Source organism: Microtus pennsylvanicus, chromosome 12 (genome assembly GCF_037038515.1).
Source record: "Microtus pennsylvanicus isolate mMicPen1 chromosome 12, mMicPen1.hap1, whole genome shotgun sequence".
Classification (NCBI taxonomy): Eukaryota; Metazoa; Chordata; class Mammalia; order Rodentia; family Cricetidae; genus Microtus; species Microtus pennsylvanicus.
The window spans coordinates 75,586,105-75,602,941 of record NC_134590.1 but is presented as its reverse complement, the minus strand read 5'-3'; positions in this window follow the sequence as shown (position 1 = coordinate 75,602,941).

Genomic DNA, 16,837 nt, shown 5'->3' with positions numbered 1-16,837 from the left:
CTCTGCCAACATCATTAGCTTTACTATATTGTCTGGGTAAGAGTTTCAGGGCCTGTTCTCCCAAGTGTTGCAGATAGTGAGGAGCAGGGCTGGTTCTTCCACACTCATGACATCAGGGCCAGTTCTCGCTCCTACTACAGGTGCAACGAGTGGAGAATGGGAGAGATCATTTCTCCCCTTGCCCACTCCACCAAATGACAGATGAGGCATGGGGCTAGGTCCCTTACCCACGTTCACGGGGTGAAATCACCTACAACTCCTTCAACAGGGTAAGCTCTGTTGTGATGCCCAGGCAGGGTAGTGTAGGTGTGTGTGGGGGGGGGGGGGGGCGGTTCTCTCCTATGCTTCATCCAGTGATGGGTCAGGCCAACTCTATGCAGTCCTAGACTCACTAGACTCACTGTCTTTAGTCATAACAAAAGTCATGGACACGAAGACTCACCGAGACTGCCGGAGGGCTACTGACACAGTCACGGTCCTTTTCAGTAGCCCAGGCCGGAATGTCATCATGGCTATGGTTGGCAGTGCAGGTCACTCAGATTAAAATGACACCAGTGAATGCATGACCCTATAAGATACACATAACCTCAGATGGCAGCCCAGGTCCTAGATATCTGCATGGTCCTCAGTGGAAGCCAGATCCTTGGACATCAAGGAAGACCTTAACTGTGACTGGGTCACAGACCCAGATAGTATAGCCTTGACTATAGTATGGCCTATGAGTAACAACCCTTCCACAGCTGGTGACCCACATCCAACAAAGGCCTTGGACATCAACACAGACCCAGGCTGCAGTAGGTACTATATATAAATCCGGCTAAGATTCTGTAACTGGGGAGGCCAAAAGCACTAGGGGTAAATCCCTATGATTGTTCTACTAAAGCTATAAAATACCAAGATATTTTGCAAATACATATTTCTAAACCCATGGATTAGTGTGAATCTCAGTCCTCATCACACAAGCAACTTTGTGCTGTTGGTACATTTAATAAAGAAATTCACAATTGTCAAATTCAGAGAAGAAGTATCTATGGAGTGGCTAACCATAAATAAGAAAACCACATTATACTTTTTTCTGCCCAAGAATCAGAAAACAGCATGAAAAATTGTGTGCGAAGTGGAAAGATTGTAAAAGCAGAGATTGTGGATAACTGGATCCAAACAAAGGTCTTTCAGACATGTTAGGACTGCTTCTAAACTTAGCACAGCTGGTGTTGACTGCAGATGATCACACCAATAAGTACTCTGGAACTTATAGTAGAGGATCACAGAGGCTCCAAATTTTAGCTAAGGATGTAGTACAAACTCATGGCTGCTACAGGAAGGACAGTTTTCTCTAGTGGTATGACCCTTTAGATTAACCTTGCTCAAGTAGAAGGTTCTATAACCATGTGAATATGAGCAGCTCAAATTGGGCTCAGGGTATTGCTGAAGAAGGGAAGGATGATGTTGGGAAAAGAATGGATGTGAGGATATGGGAGGAGTTGGGGACAGAGGTGTATAATCAAAATATTTTATATATATTTGTGTATATACATACACACAGAATAATTTTGGGATAAATTCCAGAGATTAAATTTTCAACCTCTGTAATGTATCCAAGTGTCATTCACGGTAACCTGATATTATATATCCTTCTTAGTACAGGCTTTTCATTCTTTAGAGCCACCATTACTCAGGAAGCAGCATGTCCAACATGGGAGACAATTTCCCCAAGAGTCAGCTAGTGACTAAGAATCACAAATTGATTGTTGAACTGAGAACAGATGGAAAGAGTAAGGGTAGACTTGGCTGTCGGCCTTATGTAAGATGAAAAAGTGACAGTGCTTGGAAGAAAAGGAAACAAAAATAAAAACTGTAATTGGTGAGAATAAACACTCCATTTGAAAGTGATGGGAAAGCCGGGCGGTGGTGGCACACGCCTTTAATCCCAGCACTCAAGAGGAGGAGGCAGGCGGATCTCTGTGAGTTCGAAGCCATCCTGGTCTACAAGATCTAGTTCTAGGACAGGAACCAAAAGCTACGGAGAAACCCTGTCTTGAAAAATCCAAAAAAAAAAAAAAAAAAAGTGATGGGAAACCTACTGCATGTTCCCTGAATTTGAATGTGAATTAGAGAGGTGGGGTTTAGGCAAGAGGAGGGAAGCACTGTAATTCATGGCTAAAACACTATGCAGAATAAAAGACAAAATTCTGAAAAGACACTGAGAAAATGTAGGAGACATAAAAATTACCTCACACCCGACAACAATTAGGAGCCTGGAGTAAGTGATGGACTCCCCAGGTGGAGAAACTGTTCTTCCCCAAAGTGAGAAATTTGAAAAAAAAATGTTTACAGTTCTAAAGTACTAGATCTTCAAAGTACACAAGAATAATAATATACATAAATTATGTATTTAGATCTATGAATTTTATTAAGTGTTTATGTATTTTCATTCTGTGTATAGGGAAGGGTGTGTGTCATGTTGCACATATGAAGTTAGAAAGCTCCTTTGAGGAATCCACTTTCCTTCCACTTAGTTTGAGTTCTGGGAGTTTTACTGGTTGTTTGGCATACATGATAAGTACATTATCCTGCTGAGAAAGGTGAAGGTACACAATAACCACACAGAAGGATCCAATTAGTAACACTACAGAACATCTCCATGTGATAGCTTCTAGTCACCAACTGTCCTTTAATATTAATTTTTGTGAATCTACACTTAAATGTATTTAAATGGGAGAACATAATCTATAATTTTTAGAATCTGAAATATTTTGCTCATTATGATGATTGTTGGATATACTTATATTGTTTCATATAGCAATATTATGTCATATTAGAATGATGCACCATCTGTTAAAGGAAGCTGCAGGAATGGAAATCACCGATCTAAGGGAACGTGTGTGTCTTACGGCTAGTACAATTGAAGTGTGGGGCTACCCAAACATTCCTGTCCATCTGATCATATTACAGGCTTCAAATTCAGGACAGATATGGGAGTCCAGAATTTGTTGTTTTTCCCGACAGACTTTGGTTTTACATTTTGCGATTTTTTTTGTTGCTTCTGAGTTCTTCCAGTTTGGTGGATGAATGCTTAATCTGAATTGTATCTTGGATTTCAGAGGAACTGATAGTTATGAGACTTTGGAATTTTGGGGGTTTTGAGTCATAGGCTGAATGCATTTTCCTATTATAAGATAATCTTGGATCTATATGACAATGAATGGAAAGATATTGATTTGATTGATATGTCTATTAAGATGGTAAGGTATAGTAATGATAGTTACTGTTGTCAACATGACAAAATCTAGAATCACTACAGGGGCAGGCTTCTGAGCATGCTCGGGAGGATTATATCATGATTACATTAGTTGATGTGGGAAGATATATCTTAACTGTGACAGGGCAATCCCCGACTGAGATCCTAGTTTACGTATACAGGGAAAGGTAACTCTGCAGCCCATGCATTCCTTTTTCTGTTTTCTGATTATTTAGATGTAATGGGACCAGATGCTTCAAGTGTCTACTATGTTGACTTCCCAGAATGGTGGGTTGTGAATTAAAAGAACCCCTTTCTCCCTTAAACTGTTTCTTTCTCTGACTTTTTTTTTTTTTATCACAGCCACAGGGAACGAAACTAACACAAAAATCAAATTGGATTTCTTGACTCAGAATCTTCCATGGAATGCATATTATATGGTTTATTTACTGCTATTATATTGCAATTTCAGTTTTCTTCTAATATGAAAACAAAACTTCAAGTTTGTATTATTTCTTCTGTTTATTTTTGAAATTGTAATTTAATTTCTTTATTTTCTTCCCTCAAAAGCCTTCCATTTCCCTCTCTTTTAAACGTATGACCTCTTTTCTCATTAATTGTCATTATATGCATATATATCAGATCTATTAGTTCCATATAAAGTGATACATATGTTCAGTTTTAGTAGAAACTGCCAAATACTTTTTTTTTTCACAAAGTGTTCATGCCAAGTTTCACTTCTCTTAGAAGCTTGCAGAATTCCATCTGTTTCACTTGCCAACTGATGGAACCAAGTCAGCCATTTTCCTGGACAAGCAGGTCAGTTTCCTTGAGCTTTTAATTAGTTTTCTGTTTATGACTAACAAGTGGAACACACTTGTTATTTAACGATTTCCCTCATGGAGTTCCTTTTGTCTGTATTTGTTCAAAGTTTTTTGACTACCGGGTTGTTTGCCAGTCTCCGAGTGTAGAAAGTCTTCAGATCAAATAGACAGTCCTTTCTTTGGTAGGTGTAGTCAAGAGTTTGCCAGGTTTGTGACTTGCCTTCCTCATAGGAAACAGAAAGCTTTACCTCATGAAGCTCAAGTTATCTATTTCTTATGTTTGATATGTTAAATGATTTATTTTAACAAAATGTTTGATAATCTAATAAATATAAATTCCCTTTGTCTCTTTGTATGTTAATTGTTTACCTACACATGTATTTTCATGGCCTAATAATTGATATTTAGATATTTTTTTTGAGAATCAAAATAGCTGTCACCGCTTGCATGGATATTCAATTGATGCAGGATTATTTAATAAGAAATCATGCCCATTATGCTATTTTGCAAAGTCTATCTTGCTGTGACTTCAGTTTCTAGGTGTTTTTATATGTGCTTACACATACAGTTTTTGAAAATGTATGGTAAAGTTTGAGTGCTTTGGTTTTTATGTATGGGTTTATGGGTGTGGGAGCTTACATTTTTTTGATCATAACCATATATGGTTATGTGTAGAATATTATTTTTGGATTTATATGTGAGTTTTCAGACCCATACAGACCCATACATGAATCCACATGTTAACCTCCAAAATATAAGTCTATACACATACCCACATACATACAAATCTATACACATATACACATATATAAACCTATAAAGTACAAATTCTCTTTTGCAAATAAATATATGCAATCACAAAATTCAATACCCTTCTAAATCGATATATAAATAAATTCATTTAAATCCTCACTAACATAAACATAAACTGGTAGCTAATCACCATTAGTAATCATATCTACCAATCTTTCATTTTAGAAAATGTACACTGAAGTGTTTTGCTGTAGAGAGGCATTATGTCCAGATTTTGTCGCAAAAGCATGAAAAGTAAAAGTTTTATACCACCCCACATTCCCAGGGGATTGGTCAGTAAAACTAGATGTCAGTATGTGGCACAATTTGAGTGGAATAAGTTTGAGAATTATTTGCACTATTTATCCAAGTATTTAACAAGTGTGAAATTATGTCAACATTGAAAGTTAGTTTTATGTCTTCTTCCTTTTTCTGGTTGAGGTATGCAGTATTACCTAAAAGTCTGTCAATAGTGCTCAATATACTTCCAATCATTAATCTTGGAACCAATATAATTTGCTACTATGTGAACTGAACAGACTACATTTAATAATATATATGTGTATACAGATGCATATATGTATAAGACACCAATTAATGAAAAATGGCCATGGGTTTAAAAGGGAGAGGGGAGGAAATTTATGGGCAAATTTGGAAGAAAGCAAGGAGAAGAAAAATATAATTAAGTTATAAACTCAAAAATGAAAAATTAAATACTTTTCTGATTTACTCTAATTATGAATTTGATACTTTGATAGTTTTTAAAAGTTTATGGTTTTATTTTGCTTCAATAATATGACAGCATTTGAATCAGAGGATGGGGTTGGTGGTCAGGAAAATGGCCTGGTACCTACTCTTCCTTCCCAACTGTCTCTAACTACTAACTTGTTACATGAACGATGTGTACTTGGTCATGCATGCTGACCTGCAGTTCTGGGTTGTTTGTGGATAAAAGTTGACATATTTAATTATGAATGACTCTGAGTACACATATATATGTGTATATGCATATAGAAGTATTCACACAATAACAATGAATGAGAAATATAGAAGTTTTCTAACTTAGAAACTGATGCCAGCAAGAATTCAATATGAGATTATTTGCAGAATATGTAAGTGTAAATATGTGAATATATCACATATACTTATTCAGGTACAAATATATTTATCAACCTCAAAATGAAAATATATTAAAATAGACAGAAATAGAGGGAAAGCTTGAAGGTTTCTGAGAAGGTTAGTGGTGACAAGTCATGCTCTGATTTCTCCCATCAGGTGTCTCTCTTGTCTTCTCTGGAATGACTGTTGATGTTCAAGTTTTGTCACAGTTTAAGCAACCGCTAAAATGCTAAATAACAGATTCCTTCATTTATTAAAAGAGTCTGAAGGTGTCACCATCCATTCCAGCAATGAGATAGGAAATAAGAAATTAATTAATTTCAGAAGCACTTTGTTTAAAATTCTGTGCCTAAATTCCATGATCTCTAAACTGAGTTTTAAGAATGAACAATCATTTTTTATAGCTAAGCTCATATTGGAAATATGCCTTACCACAGTGTATCTTCCATGTTTTGCTTCCTTTGTGATTTTCTATCATTTAAGACAAAATTGCCAATTGGTTTTACAGTATGAAAGCATCTTCTGGATGATGAAATTTCAAGGTTGCTGGGAGATTGCTTAAAATGAGAACATTATGTTTTATGAAATTATTCAAATCGAAATGCTTCTAATCTACTAAAGTTCTTTTTGATTTATGGAAGAGGTTTATTTTTTTTTCTTAAAGTAAATCTCAACTCAAGAAAATTGAAATCCATAGTGAGCTAGGACTAAACAGAGGCGCTAATGTCAGGAGACAGCCCTGCATGACATCCTGAGGAATAGGTATTTATTTTGAGAGCATTGTGTCAACTTCAAGAATATTTTGTTAGGAATCAAAGCCTCAAAATGAACTGTCTGAGTGCAGATTGTTGCCTAGGTTTCTATAACATAACATCTGTGCATCGGGGAAAACAAAATATGTCGGACTGCAAAGGCTCAGAGATTTTGTTCATTATCTGAGCTAAAATGTTAGCCTACTTCAGTTTCATGGATTCTGGCAGAAGATGCAAGATCCTGGGTTTTGGGTAAGGCACTTTATTACACTTAGCAATAAAGAATATATGGAATGCTAATATTTACCCGTGAGTTGCCTGATTCATGCCCCCATGATATGGCTTGATGGGGGACAGATGACATCTACACATACAACTTTTAGGCATAACCCATATCTCTAAGACTGGGGACCATGAATCTTTTGTAACGAGCAGTATGCCTCCATGACCTTGGTTCTGGAGGGAGGCGCTGTATTTTCTTGCAACACTGCAACTGTGCCAGCATCCCTATATGATAGTCCAGAACTGATTGTATTTTTCTTTGATTTCAGGGTAGGCAAGCAAAGTATATGTGGAGAATTGTATCACACTCGAGTGAAGATGACATGACATAGGATGAAAATACAGTGCTTATTGGTCACCATTTTCTGAATGTTTTCAACAATGATTAAAATAAAGGCTTCGTAAGTCCCCTTATCTTGTAGCCTATGAAGAAATCTAGTGTTCTGAAGTGCCGAGGAACACGTACTTATAACAAGCTGCTGAGCAGCACTACCCTCTGTGTGTAACAGCCATGATGTTCATCAGGTATGATTACTTGCATGAGAACTTCAAGATTGTGCCTGTAGACATTTCATACAGGGACGGATTGAAGAGCAACATCGGACCTTCTACTTTTATTCCAGACACTGATATCTGAATCTTCCAGCCAGCTATACATGACCAGCCAGCTGTATATCTGTATGTGATTCTTCCGTTGCTGCATGTGACACTGTGCTTTGGAGAGATGCTAGATCATATAGGTGTGGAAGGCTATGCAGCTGGAGATAATTCCCATCTACACTGCAGAGACTTTTTGATGTAAGGCTACTTTGAGTCACTTTAGCCTATAAGCCATCTTTCATCCATGCTCATAAGTAAATGCAATAAGTCACTGATTTTCCAAAGTGGATTTTGGTGGGAACATACTTCGAGCTGTCCTTGGTGGCCAGTAATGAGGATGTACGCACCTGTTATATCCTCTAGGAACAGAGTTAAGTCAGCACAAGGTAAGATGGATCCTGGTCCAAGCTCAGTACCTGAGTACCTGTCCTAACTATGTCTGTAAAAAATATGTCTAGCCCAAACAACAGTGGGATCCTTGACTCCCTGTCACAGCAAATGATGACTCCACGATAGTGGTCATAAAGCCTGTGTGTTGGGAAACATGCAAGTTGTCTACTTTTTCCACAAATTTACTACAGAAAAACGTTTCATGTATATGAACCTGTTTCCATACTATTGCCATGTACTGGTTCAGGCCTTCGTCATCACTGAGGAGGTCTCCGTGTTTTGTTCAAAGTCACTTCATTCTCACACTTTCTTTTCGTTCTATTATCTAATTCTAAATTATTGCTTGGCCACTATGAAAAGTGCCAGATGCATTTGCCTTATGATAAATTTCAGATTGTGCCACTTTGAAACTGTATGTTTATACTTACTGAACCTAACACCTTCATGTTTCATGGCTTCCTTACTCAGCTCCTACTGTATATCCATCTCTACTGGCTTTATTGAAGTTCTCCTTAAATGCCTTTCTGATGCACGCTTACATCACTGGAAACTCTCTGTTTCCTTCCTTTGAAACGATCTGTGTTTCAGTGAGATCTCAGTCATTTCAGGAGCCCTCAATGTGCTTGCTTCCACTGAAGAATAGAGCCGGCCTGATCTTCTCATTGATGTTTTAAGTGCACCTTCTACATTAACCTTTCACAGATGTTTTGTAATTATGGAGTCATAGACAAGTGCAAATAGCTATTAAAAGTTATAGATGCTCTGAAATCTATATAAACATATATAAAGTAATGTACATATACAAATTAGGGGTTTGAAGAACATGGGCTTAAGGTTTAGAATCCCCAATATCCAAAAAATTTGACATATCTTTTTTTCTAATAGAGAATTTGGTTATGTCTTTCAGTGTGCCTAAAGCTTCTTGGCATCAAGAACTGACTGTGTTGTGCATATTGTAATCCTTGCAACATGGGTGAAAATCTGCTCTGTAAGGTGTGCTTGTTAGTTGTACTAAATTATAGTCAGAAATAAATGGTGGGTCATAAATATAGATATTTCCTCATATAGATTAGTTTTCCACATGAAACCAATAATACCATTAAACAATTTTACATTAATGTTGTTTAACCATCCTTAAAGATATCAGGTAGCCCATGCTTTTACTCCTCATATTTCCAGGGTAGATGCAGGCAGACCCTTGAGCTCAATGCTAGTCTGGTCTACAGAGAAAGTTCTAGGACAGCTAGGGGTACCTTGTATAAACAAAATAAATGGAGAATGCTATTTTCTTTTCTTTATTACAACTAAATAAAATATGAATGCATATAGATTTTCTGTATTTATTCAATTACTCATAGATACTTCAGCTGCTTCTGGTTTCTAACTTCTGTGAATAACGCGTCAAGAAATATGGATATAAATGTATCTCCATGGTAAGGATTATAGTACTTGAATTATAAACCCAGTACTGCTATAACTGGGTCATGTGGTATTTCTACTTAATGTGGAAATAAATTAAAATTCCACATTAATTTAATAGCAGCAACACTGTTTCAGATTCCTTTGGCATGAATATAGGTTTTATTTCTCAAAATCCTCACCAGCATTTGTGACCACTGGCTTTCATTGTGATAGCAATTTCCAGAAAGGGCGTTACCAGGAAGAAGAAAGGGAAGAAAAGTGGGTGCAGCAACATGAAGAAGGAAGCAGGAGCAAGAAAGCATGTACATAAAAATGGCATAAAACCACATTATTTAATCTCTTTCCATTTAAAAATGAGTAGCTATTTTTAATCTCGTTTTTTTTTCAAAGGAAAACACTAAGTAGAAGATTTAAGATTTGAAATCAAAATATATAATTAAAATCCTTATTTATAGGTGCTGTAACTGTATTTGTTTCACCCAAGCATGCTTTTGGCTTAATGAATTTTTCTGTCATCTAAAGTAATAATGATTAATATTTAAATCAAGCCATTTTATACCATTCCAATCAATCCTCAAGATTCCAATATTTGAGATAGCTCAAAGATAACATACAGACAGATGATCCTTATGTTGTCACGTTCATCTTTGTGATGCATAAAACTAATATTCATTCAGCGCAATCTGTACCTTACACTTTAATTTTTTCCTCAGACTAATAATATGCCATTTGATGTTCTCACCATGCTGAACAGAGGCACAAGCTGTGATCTATAATGAGTCACAGAACCATAAGGGAGTCAAAATGCTCCAAAGTGGCCAGTGACTTACTTGGTTAGTTGTTTACATCAATTGCATGTTGAAATTTTTCAATTTATTCTGGTATATTGGGATGTAATCTCATGGTTTTGTTGAGGAGAGCCTATGTGAAAATACAAAAGCATCTTAAAAGAACAACATATTATTTGGAAAATAGTTGCCTCGAAGACATTTTTTTTTTTTGGTTAGGCTTAAAAAATAGCATTTGAATAACTAACTCCCTGCACATTCAATTATATATTAACAGAATGAGAATTTAAAATCTTATTGTAAGATTGAAGTTAGAATCACATATTAATTCTCATGTTTTCACTACATCATCTGTTGTTGGGAAAAGTTCATGGAAATATAATTTATGAAATTTTTAGAAAGCACATTTTCCATAACACCTCATAGTTAAGTAATTTCAGGTGTTTATATGTCAAAAATAGTTTTTATTTTTATTTTTTAAATTTATTTGCTAAAGGATCTGAATCTGAAGATTTTCAGCAGTAGTAGGATTTTTTGAGCACATACATGACCAAGAAAAATAGCTGGGAATGGTACCCATTTTATGTGGTGCAATTATTTGTATTATATTGAGTTTTACTTGTCACAGATGAGAAATTTCATTAGGTATTCATTGACTTGAATGATAGAGTAAATTAGAAACAAACAGGCTAATATGTTTATATCCTTTAAAATATTTAAAAAATGTTTTCTGATTAATGTTTATGATGAAAAAATATTACTCTTAATTCTCATATACAAGCAACCCAAGACACTGTTTTTTTCAAGCATATACTCATACGTGGACACTGTTATATAGTAGTTTCCTCCTACTTAAAACATTCCCTTGAGGATGAAGCTGGTGATTCTGAGGAAGTAAACAAACTTCACGTGTCTGGAGCTGTAACTTATGATTCTCCAGGCTTTCCTTCGCTCCACTGAAGCAACAAACCATGATTCTGGAAGGAGACTGAGCAGCTGTAATGTTCAGAGGAAACTCTCTTTGTAGTCTCCTTAAAGCTATGCAAATACCTCCAGAAATTCAGCTTCTGTGAGTCCTCACACTTGCTGGGGTGGTCTATATTCTAATGCTTTTAAGTCTTCTCAATTCTTGTAACAATCCACAGGTAGTTCTGTAAATAAGCCTAATAAAATATCATTGGTTTATCGACATAAATTTTGATGTAACCATTTACTTTGGTCTGTCATAGGCTGCCTCTCTCCTCTTGCACACCCATGTATGCGCGTGTGTGTGTGTGTGTGTGTGTGTGTGTGTGTGTCCACAAGCAAAATATGCTACACAACAGACGCCCAGACAGAATTAAGCTAGTTTTATCTTCTGTTTTATATCCATCATTTTAAGAATATATTCACTACTATTAACTATTAAAATATAGTAATTAAAGAACCATTCATTTGGGTTCAGTTAGGGGAGTATTTCTGATCTTGACCCCCCAGAACCCTTACTAACTCCCAAATGTATCTCAGTAGGCTAGGCTTAGAAGAGTACATGTGTCCTGCGATCCAGCCCAGGTGTCTGTGTCCAACCGAATTTATCCTTTCTCAGCTATACTCAACCTCCAGGCACAGCTCAACTGGCACATCCTCTTTTATGCCCCAATCTCCTCTGTCCATATCACATAAAAAGTTCACAAGATAATCTCACATTCCCAGATCTCATTCCAAAAATACAAAAATTGTGAAAGCTCAAAGATGTATCCCCAGCACCTAAAACACACCAGTCTTGTTAAATTTCTGGCCGTGAAAATTACCTAGATGAATTCTAGGGCACAGAATTTCAAAGAACAACCTTAAGTTTCATCAAAGAATTCAAGCAGTGTAAGGAGGACAGAAAGAAACATCTCAATGCATTACAGAAAAGAAATTCAAAATATTAAGTGACTGACTGATGCCCAAGAAAATACAAATATAAATAAGACTAATGAAAATGAAAGTGCAATGCAGCATTCAAACACAGAATTTAATAAAGATGTATAATCATTTGAGAGGACACAAGCTTAAATGAAGATGGAATAGAAAAGCCCAATAAAACAACTGAAAAACTCAAAGGTAAGCATTGCAAGTTGAATTAGTCAAGCAGAAAGTAAATTATCATGACTTGACAATGGCATAGACTGTAAGTCCCAATAACCCTACTTCTAAACCTGAAAAAAAGAATTGCAAGTAAAATGAATAAAGCAGAAGATAGAATATCAGGACTCATTTGTGAAGGAGAAAGATTAGATGAAATAAACAAAGATATTTAAAAACGATAATATAATAAAGAAACATACAAGAAATTTGGGACACCATGAAAAGTTCAAGCCTTCAAATGTTATGAATTTTAGGATTCATAGGGAAGAATCCTAGGTCAATGACATAGACCAGGTTTTCAATAATATCATAGAAGAAATTTCCTCTAAACTGAGGAAAGACCTACCCATAAAACAAATAAGTACACAGAATACTAAATAGACAAAACTGGAAAAAAAATCCCCACAGCATATCATAGTGTATTAAGTGTACAGAACCAGGAATATGTATGAAAAGCTGAAACAGAAAAATACTCAAATCATGTAAAGAGAAGAAAAACTCTTCAAAATAATTGCTGATTTCTTGATGAAAAAATTGCAAGCCAGAAAAGCTTGGAGGACTATATTTCAACTCCAAAGTAACCATGGAAACTAACATAGAATAATAAACACACAAAAACTATTAACTATTGTTGAAGGAGAAAGAAAAAAAACTTTCCAGGATCTAAATAGCCCACAATGATTATATCCAACAAACCAAACCTAAAATGATATTTAGGGCTGAATGGAGGAATGAGGAGAACCAAAAGACCATAGAAAGAAACATAAAGCCACAATCGCTAAAACACAAAGTTTAAAACACTGATAATAAAATGCCTTCACAAAAATACAACAACACAATGACCACAATTATCATATTCATTTAATGGTAACTCATTTTTCCATGTAGCCACTTATAACTGTAAATTTTCCTCTTGGGACTGATGTTAATGTGTCCCAGAGGTTTTCGTACATTATATATTCATTTTCATTTACATTCAGGGAACTTTTAGCCTCCGTAGCTATCAGGGAAATGAAAATCAAAACCCCTTTGGGATTTTATGTTACATCAATCAAAATGGGCAACATCACAAAAACAAGTGATAAATAATGATGGTGAATATAAGAAGTAAGGAGAAAATTTATCTGCTGATTATGGAAGTGCAAATTCCTGCAGTCGCTATGGGAACTAAGATGGCAATTCCTCAGGAAGCAGAACTAGATCAATCTCAAAATCCAGTTGCACCTCTCTTTGTCCTGTACCCAAAGCACTTTCTATTTTTCTAAAGAGACACTTCCTAAGTCATGTTCATTGCTGCTCTATTCATTATAGACAGACATAGGAAGGTATAAATATCCCTCATCAGTGCCAAGACTATTGGTGGGTCTTTACAAACTGATAATAGAGCCCAACAACTCACTGAACTCTGACAAGTTGAGCTGGTGTCTTCGCCCTTATTTCGTAGTACCTGAAAGTTTTCTGCATGCTACGGGAAGAGAACAGTAAACTCCAATCAAGCTACAGACCCTTTGATCTGCAGTAGTGACTGCCTGCAAGATACACTGGTATAAGAGTGTCACAAAGCTTGTGAGAGCAACCAACCAAGACTTTATTTGATAGAAGGCCAGCTCCATTGGATGAAACTCATACCTGATACTTTTTGGGTGGCCAATACCCTGAGATTAGATGGGCTCACACTACTCTGTAGAATAGGAAAATATAAACTGAAACTACACTGACATTTCATCTTATACTAGACAGAATGGCTGAAGCCAATAAAACAAATGATAGCTCATGATAGTGAGGACTTAGGAAAGGGGGGGACACTTATTCATTGATGGTGTGAGCTCAAACTTCAAGGTCCAATTATATGCTAATTCTTGGACCTTGAAGTAGAGCTTTTTTTTCTTTAGTTAAGGAACTACCACAATGATTCCTTTTATAACTCTAAAAGTTTGAGATCACACCATCAATGAATAAGTGTTCCCCCTTTCCCAAATCCTCACTATCATGAGCTATCGTTTGTTTTATTGGTTTTGGCCATAAGACTCACGATTCTACTATAGAAATACTTAATTACTCATGATTATCTGCTGATTAACCAAAAATTGGAAACAGCTCAGATGTTCATTAACTAAAGAATGGATAATGAAAATATATCTCATTTTCAGAAGGAAATATTATTTAACTTTTAAAAAAGGAAATTATGAAATTCACAGTGAAATAGATAGATGGAAAAAATGATCCTGATTGAAGTAGTCCAAACAAATATTGTATGTTTTCTTTAATACATGACTGTTAGCATACAAGCTATTGGTATGTATGCTATACAGACTAGGGGAGAGGTGTGAACTAAGGTGAAAGGTAAATAGAATATATGCTGTCATGAGAGCAAAAAGAGGAATATGGAATAGGAGGAATAAATAAATTAATTGGGAGAAGGATGGTGGAGGAGAAGGGCAAGCAGAGAATATGAAAGGAGAGAAATAATGCTAAAGAGCATTTAAATACTACATGTAAGTCTGACATCACAAAAGGAGCCAAGACCATGAGACTATGTAGGACATAGGCCTGTAGTAAAACTGAATAGTAAATAAAATGATTGTTAATGATATTTGCTATACCCATAGTTCAATACATGACTGTTAATGCCATTTGCCATACCCGTAGTTCAATCTTGAAGTACATGGGATGCAATACATTATCTTATTATTAATGGTAGCTCAGACTTATTACTAACTATCTTGTATGACTTAAATTAACCAAGTTTTATTAATCTATGTACTTCTAACAAGTTAACTCATGGTTAACTTGTCCTCCAGCATGTGTTGCTCCCTCTGTGTTTTCTGGTGATTCCATCCTTCTTCTTCCCAAACATCTCAGTTTGGCCGTCCTGCCTTATTACCTGCCTGGCTACCAGCCTTTAAGTTCTATATTAACGAAGGAGAGCAATAAATATTCATAGTGTACAGAATTATTACATAACAGTTCAGCCTTTTTGTCTAACTAAAAAGAATGTTTTAAACCTTAGCATAAAAAACTATATATTGCAAAATTATATATATATATATATATATATATATATATATATATATATATATATATAATAAAGAGTTATGAAGAAAGAATTACAGTTACAAGATTCAGTCCATTTATATTTGACAAAATTAGAGAAATATTCTATTATCTATCTTATTTTAGTGAGTCTAAAGTTACATATCTAATTTACTTTTGTCATAACTAAGGAAAACTATAACTATCTAGTCTTCAACTCCATCAAAGACCCAATAAGGATATAATATTACTTGAGTAAACAGAAAGTGTAGAAAAAACAACTTTCAAAACAAACAAACAAACAAATAAAAGACAGACGTAGCAAGCTACCTGGAAGTCATCCAAGAAATTTTTAAAATAACATTGGGGCATCCACATTCAGTCTGCAGGCATAAAATATCTGAAAGACTTTTCTGCAATGTTGAAATTTTGAAGGACTCTCCTACCTTGTCTTGGTAAAGTGTGACCATGTATCCTTATGTCCGATTTCTTTTCTGTCCCATCCAAATTGAACACCATATTTTCAGAAGTCAAGGTAAAGGCAATTTCTTTGCCTTCATGACTATCTTATGCTTTAAAAAAAAGTTAAAACTCTATACTTAGTTTCTTCCATGCCTATTATCTTCTCTAAAATACATTGGTGTTGCCAGGAACAGACATGCCTCATTGTCATTAAGAGCCTTAAGTTATTACACATATTAAATGCCATATTCGGTGGCATTTCAAAGTGTTTGAAGACCACATCTAGATCTAAATCTATCTGTTTATGATGATGAAAACATACCTATTTGACTATTATTAATCACTATTATTCTGTATTTTAATTAGAGATTACATTTTACAGGAGCTACATAAAAGTAATAACCTATATAAGAGTAGAAAAATACATATAGTATAGCAAATTTATATTATTTATATTATTAACTTAAAATTATACTCGTTTGTTTGGCTTTTTTTTCTGACTATGACCAATTACATGTGGTAACCAACCACCCTTAAATGATAATAAATATTCATAAACTATTTGGGGGGAATGTGGGTGTCATTCTCTAGACTACTTTTTGTTTTATGGGGTTGCTGAAAATCTTTGGAGGAATCTTGAGTAAATTAGGGTAATTATTAAATTTTGATTGGAGAATACTATGCAACTGTGCCATCTCAGCCAACAGCCTTGAAACTGTTCTGAATGCTGGATCACATGGGTCATCTGTTTTCATTAGTGTATGGTTCCCTGGCTCTGAAAGTACATAAATTTTTAAAGGTAACATACATGTTTGTATTAATGAAATTATATAAGTACATTGTATATAATTATAAGTATACAATTCATTGTATATAATTCATTGTATATAATTATAAGTATATAATTCAATTATATAAGTATATAAAGTCACCCAAAGATGACTTTCTGTTATATGTTTGAACAAGTAGAATATACATTACATGTCTTGTAAATTTTATATTTAATTTTTATATCTGTAG